This window comes from Lissotriton helveticus, chromosome 2_1, assembly GCF_964261635.1.
Source record: "Lissotriton helveticus chromosome 2_1, aLisHel1.1, whole genome shotgun sequence".
Taxonomy (NCBI): Eukaryota; Metazoa; Chordata; class Amphibia; order Caudata; family Salamandridae; genus Lissotriton; species Lissotriton helveticus.
In genome coordinates, this window is record NC_136059.1 from 1,564,254,087 (window position 1) to 1,564,280,562 (window position 26,476).

The window sequence follows — 26,476 nt, forward strand, 5'->3', positions numbered from 1 at the left end:
TTGAATATTCCTGTATAACACTCACTTTTTACAGTTTTTCTTCAGGCCAAACAACAACTTTCCAGTTCGATTGTTTTGTCCATGTTGTGGCTATGCGGGCAGTATCTGCTCCAGTACTTTCTTTGAGGAGGGAGGAATTCAGTCTGGGAACTGAGGATGAGGTCGCCCCGCTGCTCTGCGGCTTTGGGTGGCAGGAGGCCTTCGCCTGGGATTCTGTTTCAATTATGTCGTCCTTGAAGACAGGGTGATTTTTGCTGGGTGGATAATGTCCGAGCCTTCCCTCTGAAGACTAGATGGGGTTTATCTTTTCAGAACAAAGACTAGATCGGGGAGGATGCTTGTGGGTGTTTGGTCTCCTTCATTAGGGAAGGTAATCTTCGTTCCCTTTCTTGATTGAAGGTTACAATCTCGTCCTTCGGAGTGTGCAGTTCTGCCGTCTGGATTCAGGTGCTTATCAAAAAAAATTTCATTTAACTGCTGCAGCCGGTGTAGATTTCATCAAGATACCTTTAAGTGCATGCACTACTGGAGGGTCTTGAATTTTTGCTGACGTGATTACGTCATCGCTGAGCCCGCAGAAAACCCGTTACTGAATCCACCGACCCCCATCCCAAAGCTGGCAAATGGGTCATTAACTTACTTGTGTTTGTTGCGCTTCGTGCACAGTAGCACGCATCAAAAGAATTGCGGCCTCTGAAGAACTCTGAAAACATTATGAGGATCGCAGTGGAAAGTGTAACTGAATGACGGGTCCACCGAGCCCGCCACGGACGCCCTTCATAATTATCTTCACTTGTCGAAGAACTCTCGTTTTTTGGGGTCACTAACCACTTCTGAAGCCTCTGCAATCACCATTAAGCTGTCCTCAGAGCCTGGCTCCCGCTTTTTGTCACGGTAGTGGCGCAGCGCGCCTGCTTGCAATACGCTTTTTTGACGTCCTCTTCTGAGGCGCCATGGCGGGCCAGGTCTAGGCTTTTGAACTAATTAATCTTTTTACCGATAGTTGCTAATAAAAAAAATCGCACCTCTGTCACAATTTCACGCAATCAAGTACAGAATAGTTTATTGGGAGCATCCAACATCACACTTTCAAATACTAGCAAAGCTGAAGCGGGCAAAACTGCTTAATTTACCTGAAAGCGAGCCCCGCTACGGCCACGGACTTCTGCTTGCATAAGCTGAGTGACGTTTAACCCCCACAGCCAATCACTGGCTAGAGCCCAGTCATGGGCCGCTATCCAATCAGATGCCTCCAAAGACTCTCTGCAAGCTTCGGATTGGCTGTGAGCCCCAGAGGGCCCACAGCCTGTTGTTCTAATGTGATTTAATGTCTACTTGTCCGTCGGACATAATAGACAATAAATCTTCTTGCCCATCTATAAAAACAACATGGTTCGGGCGTCGGGCGATATGATTCCCCCACCCCTGCCCCTTCTATGTCTGGGCACTGCTGGGAGTCATATCCACAATCCCCTTCTATGTCTGGGCACTGCTGGGAGTCATATCCACCCCCCCTCCTATGTCTGGGCACTGATGGGAGTCATATCCACACCCCCCTCCTATGTCTGGGCACTGTTGGGATTCCTCTGCACTCATCCTTCCTATGTCTGGGCACTGCTGTATGTCGTATCCACACCCCCCTCCTATGTCTGGACACTGCTCTGAGTCATATCCACCAACCTCTCATATGTCTGGGCACTGCTGGGAGTCCTGTGCACACACCCCTCCTATATCTGGACACTGCTGGGAGTCATATCCACACCCCCTCCTATGTCTGGGCACTTCTGGGAGTCATATTGTTAGAAGGGGCGATCTCAGAGGGCCAGGTTGTGCTCACCCGACCACCCCAGGACCCACCTCTCCCACAGATCTTGCCGAGTCTTATCGTGAGGTCCTCACCGGGGAGGACTTCGAGTCTAGGATCGTACACACTGAGCTCACACCACAGTTACAAATGGACACCACACTGAGGGATTTCAGTAACAAGTTCTTTATAAGCAGTAAAAGGAAAGTAGCACTCTTATGTACAAATGATCGAGGGATCACAAAAACTCTTAGAGGATTCGGGGAGAGGGAAGCGGGACAGTCTTTAGCCTTTGGGCCAGTACTGGGCGTACCCTGCGCACAGCTCTCAATCCTCGAGCCGGGGGATACGGAAGGTGATGGGCGTACTGGCTGCTTCACTCACGTCGAATCGGCTCGGTCGTGATGGTGATCTCGATGGTCCAGCCGGACCAGAGTACTCCTCGAGCCGTGACGAGGTCAGCAGGGCTCGATCCGGAGAAGTTCTTGAGGAGCCCTGCTGACGCTGTCGCGGCTCGAGGAGTACTCTGGTCCGGCTGGACCATCGAGATCACCATCACGACCGAGCCGATTCGACGTGAGTGAAGCAGCCAGTACGCCCATCACCTTCCGTATCCCCCGGCTCGAGGATTGAGAGCTGTGCGCAGGGTACGCCCCGTACTGGCCCAAAGGCTAAAGACTGTCCCGCTTCCCTCTCCCCGAATCCTCTAAGACTTTTTGTGATCCCTCGATCATTTGTACATAAGAGTGCAACTTTCCTTTTACTGCTTATAAAGAACTTGTTACTGAAATCCCTCAGTGTGGTGTCCGTTCGTAAGTGTGGTGTGAGCTCAGTGTGTACGATCCTAGACTCGAAGTCCTCCCCGGTGAGGACCTCATGATAAGACTCGGCAAGATCTGTGGGAGAGGTGGGTCCTGGGGTGGTCGGGTGAGCACAACCTGGCCCTCTGAGATCGCCCCTTCTAACATTGGTGGCAGCGTCGCGATAAGAACCTACGTCTAGGGATCGTACAGTACTGACACACTACCCGAACAAAGAAGAACAACCATGAGCATCAAGGAAGACGAGATTACCTTCCGGGTGGAGCTCCTGAAGGACTATACGCACCGACAAATGAAGCAATTCTGCAAAGATCTTCACATCCCGACAACGGGATTAAACACCAAAGAAGACTTTCATCAAGCCCTAACCGCCTGGGTGGAGGCCGGAGCACAACCTCCAGTACCGACAGAAGCCGATGGAGGGGGAGCACCCCTGGCCGAAACCCACACCCCAGAGCAAGAAAGAGCAGAGTCCCCGACGCGGACTCACAGCACTGAGAGAGGTCTGTCTCGAGAAGAGATGACCGACCGAGAACGCAACCGAAACCACGAGCTAGAACTAGCCCGTCTGAAGATGGAAGGAGAACTCAAGCTAGCCGAGAAGAAGCTAGCCATCGAGCAGTTGCGGCTGCAAGGAGAACTGGAGGAGAAGAAACTCCAGAGAGAACTGGAGGAGAAGAAACTCCAGAGAGAACACGAAGGGAAAAGACTCCAGCTGGAGCACGAGCGCAGCATGAAGGAGATCGAACTAAAGGCCAGGACCGAAGACCACAGAACATCGGCGACCCGAGAGTCTGTTCCCCCGGTGGAACCCAAGGTCCACATCCCCAAGGATGTGGTCAAAGAATATTATAAAAACGATGATATCCAACAATAATTCAGGGCCTACGAGGTCGCCATGACCTCCCACCGAGTTCCGCAGAAAGATTGGGGAGCCGGCCTGTGGGGGCGATTCCTGAGCGAGGGGAGAGACACCCTACTCGACCTACCGTCGGCCGAACAGACCTCCTACAGCCACATGAAAGAGGCCCTCCTCACAAGGTATGGACTCACCCCTGAAATGTACCGCCAACGCTTCAGAGACTGTAAGAAAATCCCCAGCACCACATGGGTGGAATATGTCAACTTCTACAGCCGGGCCCTGGAAGGGTGGATCAAGGGCAGCAAAGTCTCCACCTTCGAGGGGCTCATCGACCTCATTGCCTAAGAACATTTGTCTCTGAACTGCTTTGTGGAACTCAGACAGCACCTCCTGGACAGCAAGTTGGCTGACCACCGGAAGCTGGCCATCGAGGCCGATCGCTGGGTGAACACCAGAGTCCCCCGGGGGGCTGGGGGAGACTCTGGTCGAAATGAACAAGGATCTTCCCGCCAGAGGGGAGGGGGGAATCAGAATAGACAGAGGGGATCCCAGATAGGGTCCCCGCGCAGTCCCCCCAGAAACCAGCCCGGCACCTCGCCTCCCACAGCGCGCGCAGGGTTCCCCCCAGCCAAGCCAGGGCCCGAGTCAGCCAAGCCTGTTTCCATTGCCAGCAACCAGGGCACTATGCCAATGACCCCCGCTGCCCTTTATTCAAGAAGCCTGCCGCTGCAGGGCCCACCGTGCGCCACATCACCTCAGTAGCCCTAGAAGAGGAGGGGGAAGAGGATTTCGAGGGAGCTGACCCCGCAGCCATGATGTTAGTCTCCCTGGGTGATAGGGAGATGGTCCCAGGAGCCCCCCTGCCCGACAACACTGAGAAGTACCGACAGCAGGTGACTGTCAATGGCCACCACATAGGGGCGCTCCGGGACACCGGGGCCAGTATCACCGCCGTCAAACGGCACCTAGTCACTGAAGCCCAGATTGTTCCCCACCTCTCCTGCAGGGTGATCGCAGCTGATAACTCCGTCCGCACCTGCCGGATCGCTCAAGTCCCGTTCGAATGGGGGGGCGTCTCCGGAGAGTTACGAGTGGCAGTCCGGTCCGACATGCCTGTGGACTGCCTGCTTGGCAACGATCTAGAGAGCTCCCCCTGGCAGCGGGTTGAGAAACGGACCCACCTGGAGATGGTGGGCCTGCCCGAATGGGCCTGTGTGAACACCCGGTTGATGACCGCCCGAGGGGCAACTCCAGAGGCAGCACCGGCTACCCCGAGGACCCCGAGGTCCCTGCATCCTCTGGGACCCCTGAGCTGTTCCCCGGGGAGAGCTACATATCCACCCACCCCTCCTATGTCTGGACACTGCTGGAAGTCCTCTGCACTCACCTCTCCTATGTCTGGGCACTGCTGGGAGTCTTCTGCACCCACCCCTCCTTTGTCTGGGCACTACTGGGAGTCCTCCTCTGCACTCACCCCTCCTATGTCTGGGCACTGCTGGGATTCATATCCAACCACCCCTCCTAAGTCTGGGCACTGCTGGGAGTCCTCTGCACTCACCCCTCCTATGTCTGGGCACTGCTGGGATTCATATCCAACCACCCCTCCTATGTCTGGGCACTGCTGGGAGTTTTCTGCACTCACCCCTCCTATGTCTGGGCACTGCTGGGAGTCATACCCAACCATCCATCCTATGTCTGGGCACTGCTGGGAGTCATATCCACAACCCCCTTCTATGTCTGGGCACTGCTGGGAGTCATATCCACACCCCCTCCTATGTCTGGGCACTGCTGGGAGTCATATCCACCCCCTCCTATGTCTGGGCACTGATGGGAGTCATATCCACACCCCCCTCCTATGTCTGGGCACTGTTGGGAGACCTCTGCACTCACCCCTCCTATGTCTGGGCACTGCTGGGAGTCATATCCACACCCCCCTCCTATGTCTGGAAACTGCTGGGAGTCATATCCACACCCCCCTCCTAAGTCTGGGCACTGCTGGGAGTCCTGTGCACACACCCCTCCTATAGATGGACACTGCTGGGAGTCATATCCACACTCCCTCCTATGTCTGGGCACTGCTGGGAGTCATATCCACAACCACCTTCTATGTCTGGGCACTGCTGGGAGTCATTTCCACACCACCCTCCTATGTCTGGGCACTGCTGGGAGGGAGTCATATCCACCCTCCCTCCTATGTCTGGGCATTGATGGGAGTCATATCCACACCCCCCTCCTATGTCTGGGCACTGTTGGGAGTCCTCTGCACTTACCCCTTCTATGTCTGGGCATTGCTGGGAGTCCTCTGCACTCACCACTCCTATGTCTGGGCACTGCTGGGAGTCCTCTGCACTAACCCCTCCTTTGTTCCTTGCGATGAAACACGTGTTGGCTTTTGTTGAAATGGAACAATAAACAGAAAATGGACACCCCCACCACAGACTTTTGACTGACTTACCCGTCACAATAGACGAACTTTTATTGAATCACGTATCTACACGAACTGTTTAGATTGATGCACTATATGTCATTTTCTTATGTTACAATCGTATACGTAAATTGTTACCATATGGTTTTTGTGTTAGTGCAGGGGCATTGTTGTTCATATGTATTGCTGACCAGTTTCTGGTCATCCTGAGTGGTTGTGAGGTATTACCACTCGCCCTATTGCCTACACCCTGTTTTACAAGTGCCTGTCATTACTTAGCGGTTCACAAGTGGTGCGCCCTAAATATCTGGTATTTCTAAAAAGACCTCAGTAGGTGCTTACACTGCTGGGAATCATATCCACCAACCCCTCATATGTCTGGGCACTGCTGAGAGTCCTGTGCACACACCCCTCCTATATCTGGACACTGCTGGGAATCATATCCACACCCCGCTCCTATGTCTGGAAACTGTTGGGAGTCATACTCACACCCCCCTCCTATGTCTGGGCACTGCTGGGAGTCATACCCAACCCCCCTCCTAATTATGGGCACTGATGGGAGTCATATCCACACCCCCCTCCTATGTCTGGGCACTGCTGGGAGTCATTTCCACTCACCCCTCCTATGTCTGGGCACTACTGGGTGTCATATCCACACCCCCCTCCTATGTCTGGACACTGCTGGGAGTCATATCCACACCCCCTCCTATGTCTGGGAACTGCTGGGAGTCATACCCATGCCCCCCTCCTATGTCTAGGCACTGCTGGGAGTCAACTGCATTCACCCCTCCTATGTCTGGGTACTGCTGGGAGTCATATATATACCCCCCTCCTATGTCCGGACACTGCTGGGAGTCATATCCACACCCCCCTCCTATGTCTGGGCACTGCTGGGAGTCCTGTGCACACACCCTTCCTATATCTGGACACTGCTGGGAGTCATATCCACACCCCCTCCTATGTCTGGGCACTTCTGGGAGTCATATCCACCCATTCCTCCTATGTCTGGACACTGCTGGGAGACTTCTGCACTCACCCCTCCTTTGTCTGGGCAATGCTGGGAGTCCTCCTCTGCACTCACCCCTCCTATGTCTGGGCACTGCTGGGAGTCATATCCAACCACCCCTCCTATGTCTGGGCACTGCTGGGAGTCCTCTGCACTCATCCCTCCTATGTCGGGGCACTGCTGGGAGTCATATCCAACCACCCCTCCTATGTCTGGGCACTGCTGGGAGTCCTCTACACTCACCCCACCTATGTCTGGGCACTGCTGGGAGTCCTCTGCACTCACCCCTCCTATGTCTGGGCACTGTTGGGAGTCCTCTGCACTCACCCCTCCTATGTCTGGGCACTGCTGGGAGTCCTCTGTACTCACCCCTCCTATGTCTGGGCGCTGCTGGGAGTCATATTCACACCCCCCTCCTATGTCTGGGCACTGCTGGGAGTCATATCCACAACCCCCTTCTATGTCTGGGCACTGCTGGGAGTCATATCCACACCCCCCTCCTATGTCTGGGCACTGCTGGGAGTCATATCCACCCCCTCCTATGTCTGGGCACTGATGGGAGTCATATCCACACCCCCCTCCTATGTCTGGGCACTGTTGGGAGTCCTCTGCACTTACCCCTCCTATGTCTGGGCACTGCTGGGAGTCATATCCACACCCCCCTCCTATGTCTGTACACTGCTGGGAGTCATATCCACACCCCCCTCCTAAGTCTGGGAACTGCTGGGAGTCCTGTGCACACACTCCTCCTATATCTGGACACTGCTGGGAGTCATATCCACACCCCCTCCTATGTCTTGGCACTTCTGGGAGTCATATCCACCCACCCCTCCAATGTCTGGACACTGCTGGGGGGCCTCTGCACTCAACCCTCCTATGTCTGGGCACTGCTGGGAGTCTTCTGCACTCACCCCTCCTATGTCTGGGCACTGATGGGAGTCCTCTGCACTCACCCTCCTACGTAGGGGCACTGCTGGGAGTCCACTGGACACACCCGTCCTATGTCCGGCCACTGCTGGGAGTCCTCTGCACTCACCCCTCCTAAAACTGGGCGCTGCTCTGAGTCATATCCACACCCCCCTCCTATGTCTAGGCACTGCCGGGAGTCATGTCCACAACCCCCTCCTTTGTCTGGGCACTGCTTGGAGTCATATCCACACACCCCTCCTATGTCTGGGCACTGTTGGGAGTCATATCCATACCCCCTTCCTATTTATGGAAACTGATGGGAGTCATATCCACACCCCCTCCTATGTCTGGGCACTGCTGGGAGTCCTCTGCACTCACCCCCCCCTATGTCTGGGCACTGCTGGGAGTCATATCCACACCCCCCTCCTATGTCTGGACACTGCTGGGAATCATATCCACCAACCCCTCATATGTCTGGGCACTGCTGAGAGTCCTGTGCACACACCCCTCCTATATCTGGACACTGCTGGGAGTCATATCCACACCCCGCTCGTATGTCTGGGCACTGCTGGGAGTCATACCCAACCCCCCTCCTATGTATGGGCACTGATGGGAGTCATATCCACCCCCCTCCTATGTCTGGGCACTGCTGGGAGTCATTTCCACTCACTCCTCCTATGTCTGGGCACTACTGGGTGTCATATCCACACCCCCCTCCTATGTCTGGACACTGCTGGGAGTCAAATCCGCACCCCCCTCCTATGTCTGGGAACTGCTGGGAGTCATACCCACACCCCCCTCCTATGTCTAGGCACTGCTGGGAGTCATCTGCACTCACCCCTCCTATGTCTGGACACTGCTGGGAGTCATATCCACACCCCCCTCCTATGTCTGGGCACTGCTGGGAGTCCTGTGCACACACCCCTCCTATATCTGGACACTGCTGGGAGTCATATCCACACCCCCTCCTATGTCAGGGCACTTCTGGGAGTCATATCCACCCATTCCTCCTATGTCTGGACACTGCTGGGAGACTTCTGCACTCACCCCTCCTTTGTCTGGGCAATGCTGGGAGTCCTCCTCTGCACTCACCCCTCCTATGTCTGGGCACTGCTGGGAGTCATATCCAACCACCCCTCCTATGTCTGGGCACTGCTGGGAGTCCTCTGCACTCATCCCTCCTATGTCTGGGCACTGCTGGGAGTCATATCTAACCACCCACCCTATGTCTGGGCACTGCTGGGAGTCCTCTACACTCACCCCACCTATGTCTGGGCACTGCTGGGAGTCCTCTGCACTCACCCCTCCTATGTCTGGGCACTGTTGGGAGTCCTCTGCACTCACCCCTCCTATGTCTGGGCACTGCTGGGAGTCCTCTGCACTCACCCCTCCTATGTCTGGGCGCTGCTGGGAGTCATATCCACACCCCCCTCCTATGTCTGGGCACTGCTGGGAGTCATATCCACAACCCCTTCTATGTCTGGGCACTGCTGGGAGTCATATCCACACCCCCCTCCTATGTCTGGGCACTGCTGGGAGTCATATCCACCCCCTCCTATGTCTGGGCACTAATGGGAGTCGTATCCACACCCCCCTCCTATGTCTGGGCACTGTTGGGAGTCCTCTGCACTTACCCCTCCTATGTCTGGGCACTGCTGGGAGTCATATCCACACCCCCCTCCTATCTCTGGACACTGCTGGGAGTCATATCCACCCCCCCTCTTAAGTCTGGGAACTGCTGGGCGTCCTGTGCACACACCCCTCCTATATCTGGACACTGCTGGGAGTCATATCCACACCCCCTCCTATGTCTTGGCACTTCTGGGAGTCATATCCACCCACCCCTCCAATGTCTGGACACTGCTGGGAGGCCTCTGCACTCAACCCTCCTATGTCTGGGCACTGCTGGGAGTCTTCTGCACTCACCCCTCCTTTGTCTGGGCACTGCTGGGAGCACTCCTCTGCACTTACCCCTCCTATATCTGGGCACTGCTGGGAGTCATATCCAACCACCCCACCTATGTCTGGGCACTGCTGGGAGTCCTCTGCACTCAGCCCTCCTATGTCTGGGCACTGCTGGGAGACATATCCAACCACCCCTCCTATGTCTGGGCACTGCTGGGAGTCCTCTGCACTCACCCCTCCTATGTCTGGGCACTGCTGGGAGTCCTCTGCACTCACCCCTCCTATCTATGTCTAGGCACTTTTTGGAGTCCTCTGCACTCACCCCTCCTATGTCTGGGCGCTGCTGGGAGTCATATCCACAACCCCCATCTATGTCTTGGCACTGCTGGGAGTCATATCCACACCCCCTCCTATAACTGGGCACTGCTGGGAGTCATATCCACCCCCCCTCCTATGTCGGGGAACTGATGGGATTCATATCCACACCCCCTTCCTATGTCTGGGCACTGTTGGGAGTCCTCTGCACTCACCCCTCCTATGTCTGGGCACTGCTGGGAGTCATATCCACACCTCCTCCTATGTCTGGGCACTTCTGGGAGTCATATCCACCCACCCCTCCTATGTCTGGACACTGCTGGGAGTCGTCTGCACTCACCCCTCCTATGTCTGGGCACTGTTGGGAGTCTTCTGCACTCACCCCTCCTTTGTCTGGGCACTACTCGGAGTCCTCCTCTGCACTCACCCCTCCTATGTCTGGGCACTGCTGGGAGTCATATCCAACCGCCCCTCCTATGTCTGGGCACTGCTGGGAGTCCTCTGCACTCACCCCTCCTATGTCTGGGCACTGCTGGGAGTCATATCCAACCACCCCTCCTATGTCTGGGCACTGCTGGGAGTCCTCTGCACTCACCCCTCCTATGTCTGGGCACAGCTGGGAGTCCTCTGCACTCACCCCTCCTATGTCTGGGCACCGTTGGGAGTCCTCTGCACTCACCCCTCATATGTCTGGGCACTGCTGGGAGTCCTCTGCACTCACCTCTCCTAGGTCGGGGCGCTGCTGGGAGTCATATCCACACCCCCTCCTATGTCTGGGCACTGCTGGGAGTCATATCCACAACCCCCTTCTATGTCTGGGCACTGCTGGGAGTCATATCCACACCCCTCTCCTATGTCTGAGCACTGCCGGGAGTCATATCCACCCCCCCTCCTATGTCTGGGCACTGATGGGAGTCATATCCACACCCCCTCCTATGTCTGGGCACTGTTGGGAGTCCTCTGCACTCAGCCCTCCTATGTCTGGGCACTTCTGGGAGTCATATCCACACCCCCTTCCTATGTCTGGACACTGCTGGGAGTCATATCCACCAACCTCTCATATGTCTGGGCACTGCTGGGAGTCCTGTGCACTCACCCCTCCTATATCTGGACACTGCTGGGAATCATATCCACACCCCCTCCTATGTCTGGGCACTGCTGGGAGTCATATCCACACCCCCTCCTATGTCTAGGCACTGCTGGGAGTACTCTGCACTCACCCCTCCTATGTCTGGGTACTGCTGGGAGTCAAATCTGCACCCCCTCCTATGTCTGAACACTGCTGGGAGTCATATCCACACCCCCTCCTATGTCTGGGCACTGTTGGGAGTCCTCTGCACTCACCCCTCCTATGTCTGGGCACTGCTGGGAGTCATATCCACACCCCCCTCCTATGTCTGGACACTGCTGGGAGTAATATCCACCCCCCTCCTAAGTCTGGGCACGGCTGGGAGTCCTGTCCACACACCCCTCCTATATCTGGACACTGCTGGGAGTCATATCCACACCCCCTCCTATGTCTGGGCACTTCTGGGAGTCATATCCACCCACCCCTCCTATGTCTGGACACTGCTGGGAGTCCTCTGCACTCACCCCTCCTATGTCTAGGCACTGCTGGGAGTCTTCTGCACTCACCCCTCCTCTGTCTGGGCACTGCTGGGAGTCCTCCTCTGCACTCACCCCTCCTATGTCTGGGCACTGCTGGGAGTCATATCCACCCACCCCTCCTATGTCTGGGCACTGCTGGGAGTCCTCTGACTCACCCCTCCTATGTCTGGGCACTGCTGAGAGTCATATCCAACCACCCCTCCTATGCCTGGGCACTGCTGGGAGTACTCTGCACTCACCCCTCCTATGTCTGGGCACTGCTGGGAGTCCTCTGCACTCACCCCTCCTATGTCTGGGCACTGTTGGGAGTCCTCTGTACTCACCCCTCCTATGTCTGGGCACTGCTGGGAGTCCTCTGCACTCACACCTCCTATGTCTGGGCGCTGCTGGGAGTCATATCCACCCACCCCTCCTATGTCTGGACACTGCTGGGAGTCATATCCACACCCCTCCTATGTCTGGGCACTGTTGGGAGTCCTCTGCACTCACCCCTCCTATGTCTGGGCACTGCTGTAATTCTCATCCACACCCCTCTCCTATGTCTGGACACTGCTGGGAGTCATATCCACCAACCTCTCATATGTCTGGGCACTGCTGGGTTGTCCTGTGCACACAGCCCTCCTATATCTGAACACTGCTGGGAGTCATATCCACACCCCCTCCTATGTCTGGGCACTTCTGGGAGTCATATCCACCCACCCCTCCTATGTCCGGACACTGCTGGGAGTCCTCTGCACTCACTCCTCCTATGTCTGGGCACTGCTGGAAGTCTTCTGCACCCACCCCTCCTTTGTCTGGGCACTGGTGGGAGTCCTCCTCTGCACTCACCCTCCTACGTCTGGGCACTGCTGGGAGTCATATCCAACCACCCCTCCTATGTCTGGTCACTGCTGGGAGTCCTCTGCACTCACCCCTCTTATGTCTGGGCACTGCTAGGAGTCATATCCAACCACCCCTCCTATGTCTGGGCACTGCTGGGAGTCCTCTGCACTCACCCCTCCTACGTCTGGGCACTGCTGGGAGTCCTCTGCACTCACCCCTCCTATGTCTGGGCACTGTTGGGAGTCCTCTGCACTCACCCTTCCTATGTCTGGGCACTGCTGGGAGTCCTCTGCACTCACCCCTCCTATGTCTGGGCACTGCTGGGAGTCATATCCACAACCCCCTTCTATGACTGGGCAATGCTGGGAGTCATATCCACACCCCCCTCCTATGTCTGGGCACTGCTGGGAGTCATATCCACCCCTCCTCCTATGTCTGGGCACTGATGGGAGTCATATCCACCCCCCTCTCCTATGTCTGGGCACTGTTGGGAGTCCTCTGCACTCACTCCTCCTATGTCTGGGCACTGCTGGGAGTCATATCCACACCCCCCTCCTATGTCTGGACACTGCTGGGAGTCATATCCACCAACCTCTCATATGTCTGGGCACTGCGGGAGTCCTGTGCACTCACCCCTCCTATATCTTGACACTGCTGGGAATCATATCCACACCCCCCTTCTATGTCTTGGCACTGCTGGGAATCATATCCACACCCCCTCCTATGTCTAGGCACTGCTGGGAGTCCTCTGCACTCACCCCTCCTATGTCTGGGTACTGCTGGGAGTCATATCTGCACCCCCCTCCTATGTCTGGACACTGCTGGGAGTCATATCCACACCCCCCTCCTATGTCTGGGCACTGCCGGGAGTCCTGTGCACACACCCCTCCTATATCTGGACACTGCTGGGAGTCATATCCACACCCCCTCCTATGTCTGGGCACTTCTGGGAGTCATATCCCCAACCCCCTTCTATGTCTGGGCACTGCTGGGAGTCATATCCACACCCCCCTCCTATGTCTGGGCACTGCTGGGAGTCATATCCAACCCCCCTCCTATGTCTTGGCACTGATGGGATTCATATCCACACCCCCTCCTATGTCTGGGCACTGTTGGGAGTCCTCTGCACTCAACCCTCCTATGTCTGGGCACTGCTGGGAGTCATATCCACACCCCCCTCCTATGTCAGGACACTGCTGGGAGTCATATCCACCAACCTCTCATATGTCTGGGCACTGCTGGGAGTCCTGTGCACTCACCCCTCCTATATCTGGACAGGGCTGGGAATCATATACACACCCCCTCCTATGTCTAGGCACTGCTGGGAGTCCTCTGCACTCACCCCTCCTATGTCTGGGTACTGCTGGGAGTCATATCTGCACCCCCCCTATGTCTGGACACTGCTGGGAGTCATATCCACACCCCCTCCTATGTCTGGGCACTGTTGGGAGTCCTCTGCACTCACCCCTCCTATGTCTGGGCACTGCTCGGAGTCATATCCACACCCCCCTCCTATGTCTGGACACTGCTGGGAGTAATATCCACCCCCCTCCTAAGTCTGGGCACTGCTGGGAGTCCTGTGCACACACCCCTCCTATATCTGGACACTGCTGGGAGTCATATCCACACCCCCCTCCTATGTCTGGGCTCTGCTGGGAGTCATATCCAGACCCCCCTCCTATGTCTGGGCACTGCTGGGAGTCATATCCACACCCCCTCCTATGTCTGGGCACTGCTGGGAGTCCTCTGCACTCACCCTTCCTATGTCAAGGCACTGCTGGGAGTCCCCTGTACTCACCCCTCCTATTTCTGGGCACTGCTGGGAGTCATTTTCACCCCCCCCCCCCTATGTCTGGACACTGCTGGGAGTCATATCCACTCCCCCTCCTATGTCTGGACACTGCTGGGAGTCCTGTGCACACACCCCTCCTCTATCTGGACACTGCTGGGAGTCATATCCACCCCCCTCCTTTGTAGGGGCACTGCTGGGCGTCATATCCACCCACCCCTCCTATGTCTGGACACTGCTGGGAGTCCTCTGCACTCACCCCTCCTATGTCTGGGCACTGATGCACTGATGGGAGTACTCTGCACTCACCCCTCCTGTGTCTGGCACTGCTGGAAGTCCTCTGTCCTCACCCCTCCTATGTCTGGGCACTGCTGGGAGTCCTCTGCACTCACCCCTCCTATGTCTGGGCACTGCTGGGAGTAATATCCAACTACCTCTCCTATGTCTGGGCACTGCTGGGAGTCCTCTGCACTCACCCCTCCTATGTCTGGGCACTGCTGGGAGTCATATCCACACCCCCTCCTATGTCTGGGCACTGCTGGGAGTCCTCTGCATACACCCCTCCTATATCTGGACACTGCTGGGAGTCATATCCACACTCCCTCCTATGTCTGGGCACTGCTGGGAGTCATATCCACCCACCCCTCCTATGTCTGGACACTGCTGGGAGTGCTCTGAACTCACCCCTCCTATGTCTGGGTACTGCTGGGAGTCCTCTGCACTCACCCCTCCTATGTCTGGGCACTGCTGGGAGTCCTCTGCCCTTACCCCTACTATGTCTGAGCACTGCTGGGAGTCCTCTGCACTCACCACTCCTATGTCTGGGCACTGCTTGGAGTCATATCCACCCACCCCTCCTATGTCTGGACACTGCTGCGAGTCCTCTGCACTCACCCCTCCTATGTCTGGGTACTGCTGGGAGTCCTCTGCCCTCACCCCTATTATGTCTGAGCACTGCTGGGAGTCCTCTGCACTCACCCCTCCTATGTCTGGGCACTGCTGGGAGTCCTCTACACTCACCCCTCCTATGTCTGGGCACTGCTGAGAGTCCTCTGCACTCACCCCTCCTAAAACTGGGCGCTGCTGGGAGTAATTTCCACAACCCCCTCCTATGTTTGGGCACTGCTTGGAGTCATATCCACACCCCCTCCTATGTCTGGGCACTGTTGGGAGTCATATACACCCCCCTCCTATGTATGGGAACTGATGGGAGTCATATCCACACCCACACCCCCCTCCTATGTCTGGCCTCTGCACTCACCCCTCCTATGTCTGGGCACTGCTGGGAGTCATATCCACACCCCCCTCCTATGTCTGGACACTGCTGGGAATCATATCCACCAACCCCTCATATGTCTGGGCACTGCTGGGAGTCCTGTGCACACACCCCTCCTATATCTGAACACTGGTGGGAGTCACATCGACACCCCGCTCCTATGTCTGGGAACTGCTGGGAGTCATACCCACACCCCCCTCCTATGTCTGGGCACTGCTGGGAGTCATACCCACCCCCCTCCTATGTATGGGCACTGATGGGAGTCATATCCACTTACATGCTTACGAGCAGGTCTGATCAATTGCCGATCTCTTCCCCGTCACGCCAATGACATCTGGATGTCCATCTCGTCTGATGAATGGGATATTCTTTTCCTAACTGAGTCCTGGATCACAGACTCTTCCTCGCCGGATATTTATCTGGCTACCCCCCCAGGTTATGACATCAAATGCCTGAATCGGGCCGGAGGTAAGTCTGGTGGTGGTCTAGCTGTCATATTCAAATCCTCTTTCCAGCTGACTTTCACTAAACTTACTGAAATAGGTACAATCGAAGCTATGTACTTCTCAATCTCCGACTCCGCGTCAGCAATCCTAGCTGGCACTCTAGTTTATTGTCCCCCTCCCGTCACCGCCCCTCCCTCACTGCCCTTGTCCACTTATTGGCCGATCTATCTATTAAACATCAAAATTTCATTGTCCTGGGCGATTTTAACCTCCACATCGACAACCCGCTTTGCGTCAAGGCTACCAACCTGGTGGACACCATGGATAGCCTCAATCTTAAACAACTGGTTGTAGGTCCCACTCATGTGGCTGGCCACACCCTGGACCTCATATTCGCCAACTTCCCGTTCATCACTGTCCTTCAGCCTCTCCCTCTGACCTGGACCGATCACTACTTCGTCCCATTTACTTTCACTTTAGGACGCAAATCTGCCCCAATGGCCCATAGGAAGGAACTGGGAAGAAAGTGGCATAAGGTCACTTGCGCTACCCTGGATCCACTATTCCACTATCAGTCGGAGCACCTCTCCCCGGACATTGATGAAAATGTCTCCAGGTTGAACTCTACTCTCATCAAAGCAATTGATTCTATTGCCCCCCAGATAACCATTTCCTCCACCAGGTCGCGACCCTCGGCTCCCTGGTTCTCCACCCCCCTTCGGGAGGAGAAAAGCAGATGTAAGGCTCTAGAACGCAAGTGGAGACTTAATTACGACCCTGAAGTCAAACATCTCTACAGAACGGCCCTAAAACAATTTCTTAAACTTAAAAAATGCGCGATGAAAGACCACTTTGCCGCTCAAATTAATAAAGCCAAAAATTCATCTAAAACGCTCTTTAACATCGTCAAAGACTTTATTAACCCTCCGGCTAGGGCCCCCCAGAATACCGCCTGTCAGGTTCTTTGCGAGGGACTCTCAGATTTCTTTCTGGATAAAATTAACAAACTCTGTGTTTCCTTTCCCACAGAGTCTGTCACTCCATCTTCCCCTATCAGTCCCCCTGAGTCTCCATCCTTCCTTGCATTCAATAAACTCAACCAGGACGAGGCTATCAGACTACTCATCGGCTGTAAATCTGGTGCCCCCTCCGATCCGATCCCCGCTAAAATCATGGGAGAATTGGCGCCCTCACTGGCCTGCCCTTTCCTCTCCGTCTGGAATGCCTCCCTTCACCATGGCTTCTTCCCAACCACCTGGAAGGAGGCATTGGTGATTCCCATTCTGAAAAAGGCAGACGCAGACCCCGCTGTCTTTTCCAACTATCGTCCCATTTCCCTTCTTCCTAAACCCGCCAAGGTCCTGGAGAAAGCCGTACAGCTCCAACTTACGGACTATCTAGAAGACCACTCTCTGCTTCATGGATCCCAATCCGGTTTCAGAGCAGGATTCAGTACCGAGACGGCCCTGCTGGAGGTGTCTGAGACCATCCGGGAGTGCGTGGACAGGGGCGAGGAGGCCATGTTGGTTCTCCTCGACCTGTCCGCGGCATTCGACACGGTTTCGCACCCCATCCTCCTGGATCGTCTCAAGCAGATAGGCATCGGTGGCACTGCCCTCGGCTGGATCGAGTCCTTCCTCTCATCCAGAAGTCAAAGGGTACTGCTACGCCCTTTTAAGTCAGAGAAAAAACCTCTATCTTGTGGGGTGCCGCAGGGCTCCGCCCTAAGCCCCCTGTTCTTCAACGTCTATCTGGCCCCCTTGGCGGACGTGGTGGAATCTTACGGAGTCAGGGTGGTCTCTTACGCTGACGACACACAGCTGGTGTTTTCCTTTCAGGACCACTCGGACTCCGCATTTCTCAACTTCCGCCAATGCCTCCTTAACATCAGTGGCTGGATGACTACGAACCACCTTAGATTGAACGCAGACAAAACAGAGGTTCTGTTTTTTAATCAGAAAACCTCTATCCCCTCTTCTTGGTGGTGGCCTACGGCTCTTGATCCTGCCCCATCCCCGGTTCACTCGGCACGGAACCTTGGCTTCCAATTTGATGACTCCTTGTCATGTAAAACTCAGATCAACAAAGTTACTTCCGCCTGCTTCATGAAACTACGCATGATAAGAAAGATCCTTCCGTACCTCCCCATGGATTCCCGCCGCACAGTTACCCAGGCCCTTATCACGTCCCACCTGGACTATGCCAACAGCCTCTATGCAGGGGCCCCCCAGTACCTGATTGGTCGGCTGCAGATCGTCCAGAATGCTGCAGCCAGACTGATCGGTAATATCCCGTACCGTCAATCTGTCTCTGCATACCGGAGGAAACTCCACTGGCTCCCTGTGGCTAGCCGCATCCAGTTTAAGGTCCTCACTCTTACCTATCGAGCCGTCAACAACCTCGGTCCTACTTACCTGCAAAATCGGGTCTCGATATCCCGCTCCACCAGATCCCTGAGATCCAATGACCTCCGCCTCCTGATCTCGCCCCGTTTCAGACTGTCCAGAACCGGTGGCAGAGGTTTCGGTGTCATTGCTGCCAGACTCTGGAATTCCCTTCCGCTTGAGCTGAGGTTTTGTCCCTCTGAAACCATCTTCCGAGCCAAACTTAAAACCTGGCTTTTCTCCGGACTCTAGTTTCCCCTTCATCTCCTTCTTTTTCACTTCCCCTTTTCACTTGGGTACCCCTGGATTTTAGCGCCGGGACACCCCCTAGGGGGTAGCTGCGCGCTCTACAAACTCCATAAAATAAATCCACACACCCCTCCTATGTCTTGGCACTGCTGGGAGTCCTCTGCACTCACCCCTCCTATGTCTGGGCACTGTTGGGAGTCCTCTGCACTCACCCCTCCTATGTCTGGGCACTGTTGGGAGTCATATCCACACCCCCTTCCTATGTATGGGAACTGATGGGAGTCATATCCACACCCCCCTCCTATGTCTGGGCACTGCTGGGAGTCCTCTGCGCTCACCCCTCCTATGTCTGGGCACTGCTGGGAGTCATATCCACACCCCCCTCCTATGTCTGGACACTGCTGGGAATCATAACCACCAAACCCTCATATGTCTGGGCACTGCTGGTAATCCTGTGCACACAACCCTCCTATATCTGGACACTGCTGGGAGTCATATCCACATCCCCTCCTATGTCTGGGCACTGCTGGGAGTCATATCCACACACCCTCCTATGTCTGGGCACTGCTGGGCGTCCTGTGCACACACCCCTCCTATATCTGGACACTGCTGGGAGTCATATCCAAACACCCCTCCTATGTCTGGGCACTGCTTGGAGTCCTCTGCACTCACCCCTCCTATGTCTGGGCACTGTTGGGAGTCCTCTGCACTCACCCCTCCTATGCCTGGGCACTTGTGGGAGCCCTCTGCACTCACCCCTTCTATGTCTGGGCGCTGCTGGGAGTCATATCCACACCCCCCTCTTATGTCTGGGCACTGCTGAGATTCATATCCACAACCCCCTTCTATGTCTGGGCACTGCTGGGAGTCATATCCACACCCCTCCTATGTCTGGGCACTGCTGGGAGTCATATCCACCCTCTCTCCTATGTCTGGGCACTGATGGGAGTCATATCCACACCCCCCTCCTATGTCTGGGCACTGTTGGGAGTCCTCTGCACTCACCCCTCCTATGTCTGGGCACTGCTGGGAGTCCTATCCACACCCCCCTCCTATGTCTGGGCACTGCTGGGACTCATATCCACACCCCCTCCTATGTCTGGGCACTGCTGGGAGTCATATCCACACCCCCCTCCTATGTCTGGGCACTGCTGGGAGTCCTCTGCACTCACCCTTCCTATGTCAAGGCACTGCTGGGGTTCCCTGTACTCACCCCTCCTATTTCTATTTCTGGGCACTGCTGGGAGTCATATTCACCCCCCCCCCCCTATGTCTGGACACTGCTCGGACTCATATCCACTCCCCCTCCTATGTCTGGACACTGCTGGGAGTCCTGTGCACACACCCCTCCTATATCTGGACACTGCTGGGAGTCATATCCACCCCCCCTCCTTTGTAGGGGCACTGCTGGGCGTCATATCCACCCACCCCTCCTATGTCTGGACACTGCTGGGAGTCCTCTGCACTCACCCCTCCTATGTCTGGGCACTGATGGGAGTACTCTGCACTCACCCCTTCTATGTCTGGCACTGCTGGAAGTCCTCTGCCCTCACCCCTCCTATGTCTGGGCACTGCTGGGAGTCCTCTGCACTCACCCCTCCTATGTCTGGGCACTGCTGGGAGTAATATCAAACCACCTCTCCTATGTCTGGGCACTGCTGGGAGTCCTCTGCACTCACCCCTCCTATGTCTGGGCACTGCTCGGAGTCATATCCACACCCCCTCCTATGTCTGGGCACTGCTGGGAGTCCTCTGCATACACCCCTCCTATATCTGGACACTGCTGGGAGTCATATCCACACCCCCTCCTATGCCTGGGCACTGCTGGGAGTCATATCCACCCACCCCTCCTATGTCTGGACACTGCTGGGAGTCCTCTACACTCACCCCTCCTATATCTGGGTACTGCTGGGAGTCCTCTGCACTCACCCCTCTTATGTCTGGGCACTGCTGGGAGTCCTCTGCCCTCACCCCTACTATGTCTGAGCACTGCTGGGAGTCCTCTGCACTCACCCCTCCTATGTCTGGGCACTGCTTGGAGTCATATCCACCCACCCCTCCTATGTCTGGACACTGCTGGAAGTCATATCCACACCCCCTCCTATGTCTGGGCACTGCTGGGAGTCATATCCTCCCACCCCTCCTATTTCTGGACACTGCTGGGAGTCATATCCACACCTCCTCCTATGTCTTGACACTGCTGGGAGTCACATCCACACCCCCTCCTTTGTCTGGGCACTGCTGGGAGTCCTGTGCACACACCCCTCCTATATCTGAACGCTGCTGGCAGTCATATCCACACCCCCCTCCTATGTCTGGGCACTGCTGGGAGTCAAATCCACCCACCCCTCCTATGTTTGGACACTGCTGGGAGTCATATCCACACACCCCTCCTATGTCTGGACACTGCTGGGTGTCATATCCACACCCACTCCTATGTCTGGCCACTGCTGGGAGTCATATCAACCAACCCCTCATATGTCTGGGCACTGCTGGGAGTCCACTGCACTCACCCCTTCTATATCTGGGCACTGCTGGGAGTCCTCTGCACTTACCCCTCCTATGTCTGGGCACTGCTGGGAGTCATATCCACACCGTCCTCCTATGTCTGGAAACTGCTGAGAGTCATATCCACACCCCCTCCTATGTCTGGGCACTGCTGGGAGTCCTGTGCAACACCCCTCCTATACCTGGACACTGCTGGGAGTCATATCCACACCCCCTTCCTATCTCTGGGCACTGCTGGGAGTCATATTCACCCACCCCTCCTATGTCTGGACACTGCTGGAAGTCCTCTGCACTCACCCCTCCTATGTCTGGGCACTGCTGGGAGTCCTATGCACTCACCCCTACTATGTTTGGGCACTGCTGGGAGTCATATTCACACCCCCACTATGTCTGGGCACTGCTGGGAGTCATATCCACAACCCCCTCCTATGTCTGGGCACTGCTGGGAGTCATATCCACACCCCCTCCTATGTCTGGGGACTGCTGGGAGTCATATCCACACCCCCTCCTATGTCTGGGCATGGATGGGAGTCCTCTGCACTCACCCCTCCTATGTCTGGGCCCTGCTGGGAGTCATATCCACACCCCTCTCCTATGTCTGGACACTGCAGGGAGTCATATCCACCAACCCCCCATATGTCTGGGCACTGCTGGGAGTCCTGTGCACACACCCCTCCTATATCTGGACACTGCTGGGAGTCATATCCATACCCCCTCCTATGTCTAGGCACTGCTGGGAGTCATATCCACACCCCCTCCTATGTCTGGGCACTGCTGAGAGTCATATCCACCCCCTCCTATGTCTGGGCACGGCTGGGAGTCCTCTGCACTCACCCCTCCTATGTCTGGGCACTGCTGGGAGTCCTCTGCACACACCCCTCCTATATCTGGACACTGCTGGGAGTCATATCGACACTCCGCTCCTATGTCTGGGAACTGCTGGGAGTCATACCCACACCCCCCTCCTATGTCTGGGCACTGCTGGGAGTCATACCCACCCCCCCTCCTATGTATGGGCACTGATGGGAGTCATATCCACACACCCCTCCTATGTCTTGGCACTGCTGGGAGTCCTCTGCACTCACCCCTCCTATGTGTCGGCACTCCTGGGAGTCATATCCACACCCCCTCCTATGTCTGGACACTGTTGGGAGTCATATCCACCCCCCCCCTCCTATGTATGGGAACTGATGGGAGTCATATCCACACCCCCCTCCTATGTCTGGGCACTGCTGGGAGTCCTCTGCACTCACCCCTCCTATGTCTGGGTACTGCTGGGAGTCATATCTACACCCCCTCCTATGTCTGGACACTGCTGGGAGTCATATCCACACCCCCTCCTATGTCTGGGCACTGCTGGGAGTCCTGTGCACACACCCCTCCTATATCTGGACACTGCTGGGAGTCATATCCAACCACCCCTCCTATGACTGGGCACTGCTGGGAGTCCTCTGCACTCACCCCTCCTATGTCTGGGCACTGCTGGGAGTCCTCTGTACTCACCCCTCCTATGTCTGGGCACTGTTGGGAGTCCTCTGCACTCACCCCTCCTATGTCTGGGCACTGCTGGGAGTCCTCTGTACTCACCCCTCCTATGTCTGGGCACTGTTGGGAGTCCTCTGCTCTCACCCCTCCTATGTCTGGGCGCTGCTGGGAGTCATATCCACACACCCCTCCTATGTCTGGGCACTGCTGGGAGTCATATCCACAACCACCTTCTATGTCTGGGCACTGCTGGGAGTGATTTCCACACCCCCGTCCTATGTCTGGGCACTGCTGGGAGGGAGTCATATCCACCCTCCCTCCTATGTCTGGGCATTGATGGGAGTCATATCCACACCCCCCTCCTATGTCTGGGCACTGTTGGGAGTCCTCTGCACTCACCCCTCCTATGTCTGGGCACTGCTAGGAGTCCTATCCACACCCCCCTCCTATGTCTGGACACTGCTGGGAGTCATATCCACCAACCTCTCATATGTCTGGGCACTGCTGGAAGTCCTGTGTACTCACCCCTCCTATATCTGGACACTGCTGGGAGTCATATCCACACCCCCCCTCCTATGTCTGGGCACTGCTGGGAGTCATATCCAGACCCCCCTACTATGTCTGGGCACTGCTGGGAGTCATATCCACACCCCCCTCCTATGTCTGGGCACTGCTGGGAGTCCTCTGCACTCACCCTTCCTATGTCAAGGCACTGCTGGGAGTCCCCTGTACTCACCCCTCCTATTTCTGGGCACTGCTGGGAGTCATATTCACCCCCGCTATGTCTGGACACTGCTGGGAGTCATATCCACTCCCCCTCCTATGTCTGGACACTGCTGGGAGTCCTGTGCACACACCCCTCCTCTATCTGGACACTGCTGGGAGTCATATCCACCCACCCCTCCTATGTCTGGACACTGCTGGGAGTCCTCTGCACTCACCACTCCTATGTCTGGGCACTGATGGGAGTACTCTGCACTCACCCCTCCTATGTCTGGCACTGCTGGAAGTCCTCTGCCCTCACCCCTCCTATGTCTGGGCACTGCTGGGAGTCCTCTGCACTCACCCCTCCTATGTCTGGGCACTGCTGGGAGTAATATCCAACCACCTCTCCTATGTCTGGGCACTGCTGGGAGTCCTCTGCACTCACCCCTCCTATGTCTGGGCACTGCTGGGAGTCATATCCACACCCCCTCCTATGTATGGGCACTGCTCGGAGTCCTCTGCATACACCCCTCCTATATCTGGACACTGCTGGGAGTCATATCCACACCCCCTCCTATGTCTGGGCACTGCTGGGAGTCATATCCACCCTCCCCTCCTATGTCTGGACACTGCTGGGAGTGCTCTGCACTCACCCCTCCTATGTCTGGGTACTGCTGGGAGTCCTCTGCACTCACCCCTCCTATGTCTGGGCACTGCTGGGAGTCCTCCGCACTCACTCCTCCTATGTCTGGGCACTGCTGGAAGTCCTCTGCCCTCACCCCTACTATGTCTGAGCACTGCTGGGAGTCCTCTGCACTCACCACTCCTATGTCTGGGCACTGCTTGGAGTCATATCCACCCACCCCTCCTATGTCTGGACACTGCTGGGAGTCATATCCACCAACCTCTCATATGTCTGGGCACTGCTGGAAGTCCTGTGCACTCACCCCTCCTATATCTGGGCACTGCTGGGAGTCCTCTGCACTCACCCCTCCTATGTCTGGGCACTGCTAGGAGTCCTATCCACACCCCCCTCCTATGTCTGGACACTGCTGGGAGTCATATCCACCAACCTCTCATATGTCTGGGCACTGCTGGAAGTCCTGTGCACTCACCCCTCCTATATCTGGACACTGCTGGGAGTCATATCCACACCCCCCTCCTATGTCTGGGCACTGCTGGGAGTCATATCCAGACCCTCCTACTATGTCTGGTCACTGCTGGGAGTCATATCCACACCCCCCTCCTATGTCTGGGCACTGCTGGGAGTCCTCTGCACTCACCCTTCCTATGTCAAGGCGTTGCTGGGAGTCCCCTGTACTCACCCCTCCTATTTCTGGGCACTGCTGGGAGTCATATTCACCCCCCCTATGTCTGGACACTGCTGGGAGTCATATCCACTCCCCCTCCTATGTCTGGATACTGCTGGGAGTCCTGTGCACACACCCCTCCTCTATCTGGACACTGCTGGGAGTCATATCCACCCACCCCTCCTATGTCTGGACACTGCTGGGAGTCCTCTGCACTCACCCCTCCTATGTCTGGGCACTGATGGGAGTACTCTGCACTCACCCCTCCTATGTCTGGCACTTCTGGAAGTCCTCTGCCCTCACCCCTCCTATGTCTGGGCACTGCTGGGAGTCCTCTGCACTCACCCCTCCTATGTCTGGGCACTGCTGGGAGTAATATCCAACCACCTCTCCTATGTCTGGGCACTGCTGGGAGTCCTCTGCACTCACCCCTCCTATGTCTGGGCACTGCTGGGAGTCATATCCACACCCCTCCTATGTCTGGGCACTGCTCGGAGTCCTCTGCATACACCCCTCCTATATCTGGACACTGCTGGGAGTCATATCCACACCCCCTCCTATGTCTGGGCACTGCTGGGAGTCATATCCACCCACCCCTCCTATGTCTGGACACTGCTGGGAGTGCTCTGCACTCACCCCTCCTATGTCTGGGTACTGCTGGGAGTCCTCTGCACTCACCCCTCCTATGTCTGGGCACTGCTGGGAGTCCTCTGCCCTCACCCCTACTATGTCTGAGCACTGCTGGGAAGTCCTCTGCACTCACCACTCCTATGTCTGGGCACTGCTTGGAGTCATATCCACCCACCCCTCCTATGTCTGGACACTGCTGGGAGTCCTCTGCACTCACCCCTCCTATGTCTGGGTACTGCTGGGAGTCCTCTGCCCTCACCCCTACTATGTCTGAGCACTGCTGGGAGTCCTCTGCACTCACCCCTCCTATGTCTGGGCACTGCTGGGAGTCCTCTACACTCACCCCTCCTATGTCTGGGCACTGCTGGGAGTCCTCTGCACTCACCCCTCCTAAAACTGGGCGCTGCTGGGAGTCATTTCCACAACCCCCTCCTATGTTTGGGCACTGCTTGGAGTCATATCCACACCCCCTCCTATGTCTGGGCACTGTTGGGAGTCATATACACCCCCCCTCCTATGTATGGGAACTGATGGGAGTCATATCCACACCCACACCCCTCTCCTATGTCTGGCCTCTGCACTCACCCCTCCTATGTCTCGGCACTGCTGGGAGTCATATCCACACCCCCCTCCTATGTCTGGACACTGCTGGGAATCATATCCACCAACCCCTCATATGTCTGGCACTGCTGGGAGTCCTGTGCACACACCCCTCCTATATCTGAACACTGGTGGGAGTCACATCGACACCCTGCTCCTATGTCTGGGAACTGCTGGGAGTCATACCCACACCCCCCTCCTATGTCTGGGCACTGCTGGGAGTCATACCCACCCCCCTCCTATGTATGGGCACTGATGGGAGTCATATCCACACCCCCCTCCTATGTCTAGGCACTGCTGGGAGTCATGTCCACAACCCCCTCCTTTGTCTGGGCACTGCTTGGAGTCATATCCACACACCCCTCCTATGTCTGGGCACTGTTGGGAGTCATATCCATACCCCCTTCCTATTTATGGGAACTGATGGGAGTCATATCCACACCCCCTCCTATGTCTGGGCACTGCTGGGAGTCCTCTGCACTCACCCCCCCTATGTCTGGGCACTGCTGGGAGTCATATCCACACCCCCCTCCTATGTCTGGACACTGCTGGGAATCATATCCACCAACCCCTCATATGTCTGGGCACTGCTGAGAGTCCTGTGCACACACCCCTCC

General features: G+C 56.1%; 1 pseudogene; it reads right to left on the minus strand.

The window, feature by feature from the left end:
- Positions 1-90: 90 nt before the first annotated feature.
- LOC144820287 (dnaJ homolog subfamily B member 1 pseudogene) overlaps positions 91-26,476 on the minus strand; it is a 93,986-nt pseudogene continuing 67,600 nt past the window's right edge.